General features: G+C 42.7%; 1 long non-coding RNA gene across 1 annotated transcript in view; it reads right to left on the bottom strand.

Moving 5' to 3' along the window:
- LOC133219007 (uncharacterized) overlaps nucleotides 1-14151 on the bottom strand; it is a 59388-nt gene that overhangs the window by 43907 nt on the left and 1330 nt on the right. The window lies entirely within an intron of this gene.

Here is a 14151-nt window from a genome sequence, read left to right as displayed (position 1 = left end):
CTCACAAGAGTAAATAACAGTGGATTTACTATGCAACCTGCATGGACAGAGTTCAATATTGCACTGTCAATTATGCTATAGAGAAATGAGCACTACTATTTAATCCCATTCCACTGCTATCCCAAATATGCCCCAGATGATTAAAGACAAGAGACACAGTTTTTTGAGAGCTGAAGGTTAGAATACACAAGCATCTGTCAACAGCCAGAAATCACTGCTTAACAAGTACCTTGTGATACTATTCTCTGAAGAGCTCCTGATGCAGCCCTCCATCAGCTACTGACACACTGATCCATTACCAGGAGCATTTCAACATCCTTGACTTTGGAGGCAGATGTGACTTCTGAGTCACACTGTGCACAGCACAACAGTGCTCAACTGAGGTTATACCTTCCCCCAGGACTCTCCTACATGATTACAATGGAGAACGGTGGCTTACATTGCACAGCGTGGATTTGGCAGGTTATGAAATCCCAGGTTTGTAGAATTAATAGGTTGCTTTATCAGCTTGATGCTGAACTAAACAATGTGATTGATTGAGCCAAATCACTTCATGTTTGTGTCATGTGCCTCTCCTACAAGGCAGGTAAGGGTGGATTGGCATTGTGGAAACTAGGAAGAGCTGCTCTGAAAAGATGGATGTCAAGTGTCCCAAGTTGCTCACACCATATACAGAATTGGATCATTTAATATTTTGGCTCCTACATTTACTTTAGAACTTCATTTGTTTGTTTATTTATTTATTTATTTAATCTTTTGCAGTTATTTTGTCACAGAAGACTCCAAAACATCAAGCACCATGTATAAGCAAGGGGGAGGTAATGAATCTTATATAAAGAGAAACTGTAAGAGAGATATTTTTTCATTTCCTCACATTGAAGAAAAAGGTCTTGCCATCAGATTTTAAGAAATGCTTGAGCACAGCTAGGATTCTCTTATCCTCATTCAAAATGTTACTTGACAGAGCTACAGTACTACTCAAGCTGATAGAAGGGGATAGTTTTCTTTTGGAAACTACTGATCCAGTAGAACTAAAATGGTATCCGGCCCTTGTGTTCATCCTGCCAAACCTTTTCATGCAAAGCAGTGCAGCCTGCTCCCTGTCCGTGAGCCACCACATGTCTCAGGGCAGCCAGCTCCCACACCACTTGTGTCCTTTGGGCAGCCAGGAGTTCCCAGGCCACTGGGGATGCCAGCATCGTTTCAGAAACATCTGCAATAAACACCGCCGTGTTCCAGAACAAAACCACCACCAAGCAACAGTTCTCTTTGAACAGGAGCATTTTAAAGGACCTTGAAGGTGTCCTGCAGGATGGTTAAGGACTTGGAAGTACAAATAGTTCCAGAACGGGTGAACTTTTTAATCAAGCATAAATGCAAACTGGTTACAGTAGACATAAAGGGGAGTCGTTATGTAGTATAAAAAGTGTATTTGCTATCTGGATAAAAAGGTAGCAACAAGTACATCTAGGTTCCTGCCCCCTCAACTGAGTCATAAGCCAAGGAATCAGATCTGGTTCTTGAAACATTACTTACAACAACAAAAAAGAAAAAAAAAGAAAAGGAACAAACATCACCTCCCCCACATCCCATGGGAATAAAGGCATCAAACTGCAGATCAGAGACTTATAATAACAAGGACTGAAGGAGACTGTAAATGGAAAGCTCAGACATTAACTGCCATGACTAGAAAATGAAGACCTGTGCAGCAGGAGATAGTCACATTAGCAGGGAACCTGTGCATAAGGTTACCTCCTCCTAGGAAGAAGGGAGGCCAGCTGTCTCTGTCAACACCAGGAGATGGAGAAAGTCTCAGAAGGACGTGGGAGGGAGCATGCCAGAGCACAAGCTCAGCTACTACCCAGCAGTATGTCCTGAGGTGCCATAACCAAGCATACATTGAATGATTGCCACTTCTGCTAGCGTGGTACAACTCGAGCATTTCACTACAGGGAAGTCAGCACTGCACCACGTCACCCATCCTCTCCCATGCTGGTAACAGGAGACGGTGTTGTGCATGAGCTGCCACATATCGCTCCAGCTCTAGGTCTTGCTGCCTCTGATACTCCTGCCTGATGGCACACATGCACCTTCCCTGCATTCTCTTTTCTTACTGCTGAAGGGCAATCTTATTGCTATATCAGGCGCTTCCCAAGATGGACACAGGCTTCAGGCCAGCTGAGATCTGTACAGCACCAGGCCCATAGTCTAAGACAAGGCAAGAAAGTATAACACCATGGACACATGGTTTATAAAGAAGTCTAACTCCTAGACATATAGCTGTGTGCCCTGCCAAACTCAGGGCAGCAGAGTTCAGCCAGCTGTGTCCAGCAAAGGGTGATGGAAGCTCTTGTATGTTTAGACATTGGCTGTGCAGGAAGCAAGGACTGTAAATACGATAGATATGCTATAGATATTCTTATCTTTCTGAGCACAGAGCCATGCTTCCAGAGAGGTATTAAAGCTTGTGCTGGGCTGCAACCCAGTCAGGTAACTTCTAAACTAAAATACAGATAGCAAGAGTAACAGGATTGGTTTCTCCCCACAGTGTCAGTACTGTTTAATGAAAACAAACTGAACAGCTTTAAACGTACCGTAGTCCATGATATACACATACAGGGCCAGATCATATATAGTTACCACCTTTCTCACCACCTGGCAGGGTCAAAATTCTCATGTCTCCGGCTACCACATGACTTCAGCCATCAGAGCACTGCAAGTGTCCCGCAAAAAGTGGCACAGCACCAAGGACCTCAGAGTGCCTTGAATCCAGAGAAGCCAAACAAACAAACTGACCTTCAAGGAAAGCGATTGGAGTGGGCTTTGCTGAAGAATTGCAGAGCATCCTATTTAGAGGGCTAGCCAACAACCTGTCTTCAATCCCAGAGCAGATAATGATGGTAGAAAGACGTGATTTTTGAGTACCCTAGGCACTCAGGACAGCAAAACCAAGCAAGGAAACAAAAAAAACCCTTTGCCCTGTCACAGAAATTAGATTATTTTGTTTGACAATCTATTTAACTCATTACTATTCCATATTTCAGCTCTTGTGCTAGATGAGTCACCACCACAGCTTGCCTTCAATGCCCATAATAAGCAAAAAAAGGTTCTTTTCAAGACCAACAGAGTATCTGATTATATAAGCAGGAGCATTCAAAAGCAGTAGCATAATTGTTCCATAGCAGACTCTCACTGGGAAAAAGTTCTTGAATTTCAGCAAATAGAAACAAACATGAATATGGTAAACACCTTGATACACATTGCCTTTGCACCTAAAACCACATAATGCCAAGACAAAAGGAGTTTTCAAAATCACCAGGAAGGCTAAATTAGGCCAGTATCCCTGATTTAAATGGTTATTTAATAATACAGTTCTGCAATTAAAAACTGCAAGTGCCTAACCTAACCCCTCAGTTAAGGGAAGGCCACAGAACAGTAGAGTCCATGAAAGCAGACAAACTCAGTTCTTCAGTTTCTTGTCCCAGATGGGCAGAGTACCTGGGCTGAGGTCCCCCCTCCCCCCGAACATAAAGTAAATCACAAGATATCCACCAGTGGGCAAAAATGGGGTAAACATGTTGTTAGAAGCTCACTAGACCTGAGTCTAACACCAAAGGTTGGCCAAGAGGGGAGGCCTGCTTCAGGTGACAAACTGTGCAAGCCAGCAGAGCTTGAGGCACAGCCTGCAGAATGTACAACACCTACCAAGAAAGCAACTTCATGTTTGCTTTAGCTGTTTTCTTTTATATACTCTTAAACAGATGTTTGCACATGCTGGTTAAAACAAGAGGTATCCCACAAAACACAGATGAGCCAATATTGGTTCAAGTGTTGTGGTTTTGCCATAGTAACATTAACAACTCTGAAAGAGCCAGTGCTGTAAAGATTTAAATGAAGCACTGATTGCAGAATGTGAATTTATGCCACCTTATGCCTAGAAGGAAGGGGCTGCCCACATACCAAGAATGGAAAAAGGACAAGTCTGGAAAAAAGCCCTTTTGGCGTCTTGTTTAATGACTTATGCGACCCTTAGCACAAGGAACTCCTGATCTGGACCTTCCTGCTTAGCTTGCCAGCTTGCTGTGAAGATCTCTTGTTAGGGTTTCACACATTACTTACTGAGAATCACATAACAGCGTTTACGTGGTAGCTACATAGGTATGTACCTTTCAGAGAGAATGTTGCTTGTAAGTAAACTAAAAACATGTATGTTTTTTCTTTAAGACAGAAGGATACAGTTTCCACATTTCTGGCAGTCACATATGCAGACAAGCCCTTCAAGAGAGTGAGCTAATGACAAGCCAGTCTACAAATGCTAGCACAGCAACTTGTCTCTGTCATGGAAGTACATTTGGCCAAAGTGATTTGAACACAGCAACTGTCAAGCTTTGCAATTGCAATTACAAACACCAGCATACATAATAAAAAGCGATCTCTATCATCTACTGCACTTGGAGTCAACTGTGAAAACCAGTGGAGCCAATTACTGAGTCAGAACCTTCAAAACTTGATAGCAACTTTTTACTACAAGGCAAAAGCAAAGCATTAGTCAGAAAGGACAGTATCAATTGCAACTCTGAGAAAATCAGTATCCCTGGGATATGAAAGTAACAGGGCCTTTTCCGATGGAAACTAACATGACATTTGCCGTCAGAACTCAGTGTATGCAGACCTCTGGAGCGTGTAACCAAAGACAGCCCATGATGGGTGCCCCATGAAGATGCAGCATATGCTGCAGGCACACAGAATGTACTCATACTGGGCCCTGAGGGGGTCTACTGACCCACTGGTAAGATCACCTTTTGAGTGTATACCTTTCATTCATCACTTACACTGTTTGACTGAGCCTCCTGTTCTACCTCATCTCCAGCAGCTTGTAGGAAATACGTTTGGATGCGGTGAGTAAGCAGACAGGAATTTGCTACTCACCAACAGAATTATCCCCAAATATTTGGATTCAGTTACATCAAAGGCTGCAAGTTTTCAGGTACCACTTTTCAAGACCAAAACTACATACTGAACACAGAATCCTATGGCATAGCTTAGGAAAGTGATGGCTGTCAGACTTTCAAAGCATTGGATCCTTATCAGGGCTCTCTTATGAAGCCATCTTTTGTAGCGGTACTGACCATGCTTAACCATATGCTCTGGCTGCTCTGCTATGCACGGTAGGACAAGCGTTCAAAGAGATGGTGTATTTCGGATAGCATTGCACCTTCTTTTCACAGTGAGTGGAGGTTAGGAGCCTAAAGACCCTGACTGTATTCTGCAAGCAGCTCCTGCTCACAGACAAAGGAAGAAAGGGAAGACAGGCTATCCTCAAAGAAGATATTTCCAACCCATGAAAAGAGCCAGGGAGAAAAATGTCATATGTAAAATACCACCATCCCTGTTTGACATTCTGGCAAGTCTCTCAAGCAAACAGGAAATAATACTGCTACCCAAAACATATATTTTATATTGGAGTTGCTAGTTATTGCAGCATTTATCTGGGACCCACCTGTAGTCATCAAAAGACTGCACCAGCTTCTTGACATTATCAACTTGTGTTATTTGCTGCCTCCTGAAATGTCAGCTGCCTAGCCTTTACCAGGTTGTTCTTAATGAGTTTTGGAAAAGCAGACTGTGTAAGTACAACAAAGACCTATAGCCCTGGGTAAATCTTGCAATCAAGCTAAGATACAAAAGGAACACCAAGATCTCAGACTTTGTGTACTTCTGATTCCTTGCAGAAAAGGTCTGTCCTCATTGTTGAGCTGGGAGAAAAGAAGGGTTTTTTATCTCCTTTTTAAAATAATACAGGCAATGCTACTTACAACTAGCCTTTTTTTTTTCTTTTTTTTTTTTTTTTGCAAGCATACTGCAATAATTGTAAGTATTTCCTACAAGTAATAAAGCACAGTTCAAAATTTACCTCACTTGTCAGTTGTACATGAATAAATACACAAGTTACTAGAGTTAGGGCTTGAAAAATGTTGGCTGTTTTGTTCCTTTCTACATCCTTATCTTTATCAAAACATTTAAGAGAAGATGAGGATTCAAGGAGTTAAGTTCTGTACCTGAATTCCTTGCTTGTCCTTCATCAGTGGAGCTGGACCACTAATATATTTATCATCCAATGGATGCGATTCTGGCATTATGCTTCCAGGTAGACTTTGCAGATAAGACAGCAACATTGTTCTGATTTTTTTGCCTCATTGGGGACATTTGTTTCCACTTTATTCTAGGGTACACTGCAGTGCTCTGCCGAGGTGGAGAAAGAAAACCTGTGCTAAATTTCCTGAGGCTGATCAGCACAGATGGCTGGGTAAGAATCATTATGCCAGCTAAAAGGGCTTGAGCAGTGGTAAACACATTTTGTATTATAGGTGAAGGGAGGAATTCAGCAAATATGGTTTATGAGAAACACCTGCAGGAAGCTGATAATAAAAATTATTAATAAAGTCAATACAGGTGGTGTTTTGTTGGGTTCTCCCCCTCCCAGTCCAAGACTTTGGGATGTTGTGACTTTATTACCAGATGTCTTCGTAAATTTTAATAATATTCATAATTACTAACCCAGATTCATGGAGCTGGATTTTGTGAAATATTTTAATACAGCAAAAAATAAGCCCACACAAATGCTCAACAGTTTGGTGCAATTTACGTTGAGAGCTAGGAGATCCAATTAACACTGAAATTCAGCAACAACAGTTGAGATAACACCAACCACCTCATAAACCACATAGAGAGGAAAGCCTTCCTGCCTGCTAATGAAAATTTCCATGCCATCATTAGAGCTAACGGAGGTATGGATCATGCCAAAAAACATTAGCATGAGTATACTTACTATTCCTGTTTTGAAATATAATTTCCAGGAACGCAGATGCACCTTAGCCATTGCTATTTCTGAAGGAAAATGTCTTGGGAGAAAAAGAAAACCCTCTTCACGTATAAAGGGGGCTCCTACTCAACACAGACACTGTTCCACAACAAAAGCCACAGGGAAAAGCACAGGGATTAAAAAAAAGCATTATTTCTTCAATATACTCTTGAAGCAGCAAAGTTTAAATATTCTTTCCCATCCTTTTATTTATTTTTACAAGGGAGACCAAAAGTTGTTTGTTAAATTAGATCATGAATACTCTGAAGTAAGGCCCATCAGGGAAATATTGTTGTGCCAGAAAATCAATACAGGCTACTCAGAACAATAATGGTTTGAAATTAGGGGATGCATATTCTCTTTTCCTGACTTGAACACAAGTTTGTTGTGTGACCTGAAGTAATTTCCTTGTTCCCTGCCCCATTTTTACAGAAAAATAGATACTAGTCCCTTGGAGATCTTGTAGTCTTCTCGTATTCAAAGCAAAGCTTTGAAACCAGGTAGTGCAGGGCTTGGTTTAGTTAAGTTTTGAATGTTCCCAGGGACTGAGAGCCCTCCGAGCACCGCTTCCAGTGCTTCAGAAGTTCATCCCAATACAAGTGGTTACCTCCAACCAAAATTCTCCCTTAGGCAATTTGTGACAATTGCTTCTTGTCCTTTTGTTCTGCCCCCTGAGAGCTGAAGCAGAATTGGTTCTTGTCCTTTTGTTCTGCCCCCTTCATCTCCTCTTCAATACACCATCTTATCCAGGTTGAACTAGCCCCTTTCCCTCAGCCTGTCTCTGTACATCTCACACTATAGGCCCCTGGGCCACTTCAGCCACACTGGGCTCTTTCCAGTTTGTTGATGGGAACACTGGTATAAAACTTCACTTAGTAGGCTGTTAGCTGTACTGGGCTATGCAGGAGAATTTGAAATAGACAAACTTTGCAAGAGCCCCAAAAGTCTTAAGTCCTTGTAGGCAAAGGGCTCATTAATCTTGCCCAATCACCATGTTTGTTTACCCTAAGTAGCATCCTCTAATATTTGCATAATATAGCAGATGTGATGAAAATCAGCTCCTTCTCCCAGCCTGAAGGTACAGGGACACATAACCAGCAGACCTACAGCTCTCAGAGCAACAGATGTGACCCCTTGCTGGAAAAAGCAATATTAATCACCATGTGTTGAATTCAGGACCTGTTTAAGAGACCCTGTTTCTGATACAATGTGTATACATAAGGCACCTATTCTTATGGCCACCTCAATTTTTTGTCCTTGAATAAGATTTATTCATGCTGCCCTTTACCAATAGATGGCAAGCACTGTGTTAAGAAATTCCCCTTAATTTCAGTACCGACAAGCCCAGCTAAAGAACAGATGTATTTTCACCATTTTTGAGCTGCAGACTTGCTCAGAGTTAATAAAACGGCCGTGCTTCATACAGTGCAGAAACAGATTTCCATCACTTGTGTAATTAGACACACTCTGGAGTTCATGCAAAACACCGGTATTTAAGCAGCAGTTTCTATGACTACCATCAGTCTGCTCATTACCTCTGAAGGATTAACCCAGGGATTCTCTGTAATAGGTGCTAAGAAGAGAAAGTCATGATGGAACACTACAACTTGGGATGTGATGGGCATTAGAAGTACAATGAATCAGTTTTCAAGAACACTGCTTTCCAGACCCTCTGTTTGTTCTCCAAGTATGTTTGTGCTTTCAGCTCACGACCTGGCATCTATGAACCTTCAAAAAGCTTTCCAGAGAGCAAATAGAGAGCAGAGTCCAGAGCTGCAGCCTAAAGCCAGTTCAGTACATTGTATGGCTTCACCTCCCCCAGTGCTGCTGCTCTGGCCATTGCACAGAGAGAAATGGTCAGCAAGACGGAGACCTAATGTCTAAGACTCTACTGACAAAAAGTTTTAATATTAGTAAGTTTGGGAAAGCAGCTGAAGGGGACAGAGATTTCCTTTAAGAATCAGAAGGCCATGAAATGATGAATTTATCTCTACCAATTTTGCATCTGTGACAAGAGGGATTTGATTCCAAGGCTCCAAGAGGAACCAATTGAAAAAGGAGCTTATCTCTCCCTGAGAAAACCCCTGGACTTCAAAGCATGGTTTCATTCCAAAAAACAGACTAAAAAGGAAATATCTTGGAAACTTTCACAAAAAGAGGGAACAATTTCGTTCCAATGTTATTAAAGACTGCTTGAACACCTGTGTAGTTTTGGTTTTGATACGGAATTTTAGAAGTCAGAGCACTGTCCAAACATTCAGAGGAATTTAACACATTTACATGGGAAGTCACTAGCTGCAGGTGCTTTTCTTGAGTACTGAAAGGGAAACTTATGGCATTGCAAAGTACTAAAGAGAAACTTTGGGTTCTCTCTCTTCTGTAATAGAAATAGAAAGTCATAGGAGGTTAACTCCCATTAAGACTAAACCCGTTAGTTAACTCACTCCGTTAGCTGCAGTCATTCTACAGCTGGCTGAAAAAAACCGAACCCTGAAACCAACAATAAAAACCACAAACCAAACAACAAAAAGCAACAACCAAAAAGAAACCACCACACCACAAACCCCAGAACATTAGTTCTTGAAGATTTTCAGAGCAATTGTGTATTTTTGAGAGGTTAGAAGCACTGTGGGAACTTCATAATGGCTTGAAACATTAAGTTACAACTTACATAATTAGGCATTAAGTACAGCTCTGTAGCAGCTACTTTAGTATAGTCACAGTGCTACAGTATGGAACAGCATTTACATCTTGTCAGAAGGCAGCCCTGTTGTGCTCAAAATGTAACACTCTTGGTTCCCCGGGGAAAAAAGCTTCCACCCGCTCTGTGTGTGTCAAGGCAGAAATTACTTTTCAGTGAAAATCTCTTTGTTTGAGGGTTGTTGCCATGCAAAGAATGATAGCCTTTTTTCATGCAAGGGAATCAATCCCAGACACAGCTACAGGTAGGGCAGAGAAGAGATTCAGAGCAGCCCTGTGGGGAAGGACTTGGGGGTGTTGGTCGATAAGAAAATGAACATGAGCCAGCAGCACGCACTTTCAGCCCAAAAAGCCAACCGTATCCTGGGCTGCATCAAAAGGAGCGTGACCAGCAGCTCAAAGGAGGTGATCCTGCCCCTCTACTCTGCTCTTGTGAGACCTCACTTGGAGTATTGTGTGCAGTTCTGGGGTCCTCAACATAAAAAAGGACATGGAACTGTTGGAACAAGTCCAGAGGAGGGCCACGAGAATGATCAGGGGACTGGAGCACCTCCCATATGAAGATCGGCTGAGAAAGTTGGGGCTGTTCAGCCTGGAGAAGAGAAGGCTGCGTGGAGACCTCATAGCAGCCTTCCAGTGTCTGAAGGGGGCCTATAGGGATGCTGGGGATGGACTCTTCATTAGGGACTGTAGTGATAGGACAAGGGGTAATGGGTTAAAACTGAAACAGGGGAAGTTTAGATTGGATATAAGGAGGAAATTCTTTCCTGTTAGGGTGGTGAGGCACTGGAATAGGTTGTCCAGGGAGGTTGCGAATGCTCCATCCCTGGCAGTGTTCAAGGCCAGGTTGGACGAGGCCTTGGGTGATATGGTTTAGAGCAAGGTGTCCCTGCCCATGGCAGGGGGGTTGGAACTTGGTGATCTTAAGGTCCTTTCCAACCCTAACTATTCTATGATTCTAAGGGGGGCCCCCACCTGCCCCAAACACTGACAGGTACTGGGTGTAGGGCAAGGTGTCATATGGCCTACACCTAGTGTAGCAAAACAATGTGCAAAACTAAGACCTTCCCTCAAACCTCCAGTCACCTAGATGCATAATTAAAAGATCAGCCACCTCTTAAACTTCCCTGTCCCTAGGTACAAAACTGATGCTTGCAGTAATTGGCTCTGAAGGCCAAGAGATGGTCCTCCCTGCTGCAAACCTCAGATTTAGCACATGCAGTTATCCCAGCAGCCACAGGCAGGAGAGCAGCAGCGCAGCAGCTGTAGTTGCAAGAACCTATAATCCATGGAAAAGTGACTGTAGCCACGTACTCCTAGCTTAAACTTTAGTCCCCAAACATCTTTGCTTTTATGCAGAGATATTTGTCTTCGTGCCTATTTCCCAACAGCAGTTTCTATCATTATTTTCCTTTAAGAAGTTCAGGTCACTAAAGGCAGTGTGGACAATAAAACATACAATAATCTCTTAAACAATTTAAGACAAGTGATGGGTGGCTGATGAACCCAGAGGTAGATGAAGTCAGTACCCTGGTTTCCTTCTGTATAACTGTCAAATAGATTTGGAGAAGCATAGTGTTCCTCTGGTGGTGGGCTGCATCTCTAACAGGATAAACTTCAGCTTGCTAATTGGCACGTAGCATAAATCTGCTGCTGGTGTGTGCCCGGAGGTCCTGGGTGACAGACTGAATGAAGCAAACTTCTACTAAATTGCCCAAAGAGATTTGTACCGAAATCCTTAATCACAGTTTTAATGACAGGACAAGGGTTTTGCTATCGTTGTCAGCTCACCAGTTGCGCTGGCTTTTGCCTGCAAGTACTGGAGATGGCTCTTGGCTTGGTTTCTGTGGTGTGATACCTAGGCCATGCTTACATCTAAATGGACCTTGCTATTAAGGAGGGGAAAGAGGACAAGCCAGAAATACAACATGCACAGAGGAAAGGAAGCTCCATGATGTTTTTGTGATGTTTCAGAAAAACCCTTCTGTCCAGTGGAAGTGGTGGGAGGGAAGCCACCACAGGACAGGCAGGAGCAAAGCCTTCAGTCTCCTGCTTCTGGGGAGCAAGACACAGATACAGGCTCTGCTAAATGCAGAAGCAGAAATGTCCTTTATTGGCTCAGTGGATGAATGGCTGCATCTAAGGCTTGCAGCTAAACCACCTCAGTACTTTGTCCCAACTGTGTGCCTGCACACCCAGCAGATGGGTGGACATTCCAGCCATCTGTTTTAGGGTTTATTCTGGGTGCTGCAGAAAGGGACATTTCAGAAATAGAAACTTCTTCGAGAGAATCCTCCATTTGCCTTCCCAATACTTTTCTTTTTATAAAGCTGTGCTTCAGAAGAACAGTAGTATATAACCTGACCAAGGTTGCAAGGCCATGCTGGAGCTCCAGTTTTATGACTCAGGTTTTGGTTCAGCTCATATTGGATAAAGAAGAGCTGTGGCCTATATGCACACTAGAAAATAGCCATCTAATTCCCTACCTTCCTTTCTTCCCTGTCAATAATACATTTCTGGGGAAAAGACTTAAAGCCCACTGGCTTTGTATTCCGCAATGAAGTTTGGCTGTCTTGTTTGAAGAATGGTGTTAGCAACTGGGGAAAATAAACTTCATGACACTCCCTTGGATCTACGGCACTTCAGAGGACATGGCAGTAACGCCAGACACAATGCCTGAAAACACACACCTATCCTCACACTCCTGTTCTCCCCTTTTCACTGACAGCAGACGATGCAACAACATATGTATTTGTTTACCAGTACCAGTGTTACCATACTCAAGCTACTGTGAAATACTTGTTTTTAAGGAACATTTTGCTTTACATCAGGCTGGCCTCAGTCAGAAATGTAACTTACTCCCCAGTGCCTAGAACCAGCAGTAAATCTTACAAACTGTCATGGTTTAAGCCCAGTCAGGCACACAGCCTCTCACTCCCACCCTTCCTTCCCCCCTGCTCCCAGAGGGATGGGGAGGAGAATCAAAAGAATGTAACTCCCATGGGTTGAGATAAGAGCAGCCCAGTAACTAAGGTATAACACAAACCACTACTGCTACCACCAATGATAATAATGATAAGGGAAGTAACAAGGGAAGAGAATACAACCACTCACCACCTGCTGACCGATACCCAGCCTGACCGAGCAGTGATCTAGCCCTTCCGGGTAACTGCACCCAGTTTATATAGTGGGCATGATGTGCTGTGGTATGGAATACCTCTTTGGTCAGTTTGGGTCAGGTGTCCTGTCTCTGCTTCCCCTCCTCCCTGGCAGAGCAAGAGACTCACAAAGTCCTTGGTCAGAGGAAACATGACTGAGCAAAAACTGAAAACATCGGTGTTACCAGCGCTGTTCCCAGGCTGAAAGTCAAAACCACAGCACTGCACCAACTACTAAGAAGGAGAAAAATGAGTGCTACTGCTGAACCCAGGACACAAACACAACCCACCCACACATACCCCCATTCAGTGTGGCCATTCTTCCCCTAGACAGAGAATCTCTTTTCAAGAGAGTCTCAAGACATTACTGACGACTAATGCACCTTTATTCTCTATCACAATACTCGAGGCAATGCTAGTACAAACAATGACAAAATGAACTCTTTTAACCACCATTTTGGAACTTATTTTTCCATATATCACAAAAGATAACTCCTTGACACTTCTTTGTCTTTCAGGGAGACAGATTCTGACAAACTGGAGTACCTTTGTGTAATACATAACTGCAAGTTGATTAATCAGTTCTAATGTTGATTAGTGGACATCTCCTGGTATCTCTGGGATCACAAGAAAATAGACTTTGCCTTCTTTAGTGTAAGTTTATAGATAAGAACAGATGTCATGCATAAACCTCACTGATAAGGGTAAACTAATCAGAAAGGAGACAAATGACCAAGCTTTCTCCAAGTCTATTTCTTCTTAGCACCCTGGGATTATGACATCCAAGCCAAACAAAAGATTTCAGCAATGTCACTTTTCAGATATCCACTTCTTTCCTTTTTAGGCACAATAAACGTTTGTATTCATCAGAAAAAGAATTAAAACCATCATGCATCCCTTCCTAGAAGTGACCACAAGTCAGTTTTGAAACCAAGAAGCTGAGAGAAGCTGCTAACAGTTGAGCATCTCCTCTGATGGAGCAAGGTTATTCACTGCAGGACACTAAAAAGCAAGGCCAGGTGACTCATATGAACGCAGGAACAGAAGAGACAGCGAGCATAAATCTAGTTTAGGACAGCTTTTGTACACCCTTCCCCCACAAATATTGTCAGTGTTTCCACAGGAAAAAATCTAAAACAAAACAGATGTTCAAAAATGTAGGGGTTTTTAAGTCCCTCGTACCATGAAGATGGACTCACATCTCTTGATTTCTCCACTTCTTAAACATTTGCATTTCAAAGAATAAGCTAGAGAGAAAGAACAGAGTCCGCAGTAGCATCAGTTTAACTAAAACAATTGCTGAATATTCATTTCCTCCTCCTCTCCCCACAGAAAGCTTGAGTAGTGCTATAACTGCTGCGTGATGCACATGCTGAAGATCGGAGCACTGTTGAGCTCTAATTTCAAGTGAAAGAACATCTATTGCACTTC

The sequence above is a fragment of the Neopsephotus bourkii genome, unplaced genomic scaffold (assembly GCF_033783945.1).
Source record: "Neopsephotus bourkii isolate Nb327-2 ecotype Australia unplaced genomic scaffold, CSIRO-AGI_Nbou_v1 NB_1292, whole genome shotgun sequence".
In the NCBI taxonomy this organism is placed as follows: domain Eukaryota; kingdom Metazoa; phylum Chordata; class Aves; order Psittaciformes; family Psittacidae; genus Neopsephotus; species Neopsephotus bourkii.
The sequence above is the reverse complement of the archived record's forward strand: the minus strand, read 5'-3'. Positions and strand labels throughout refer to the sequence as shown.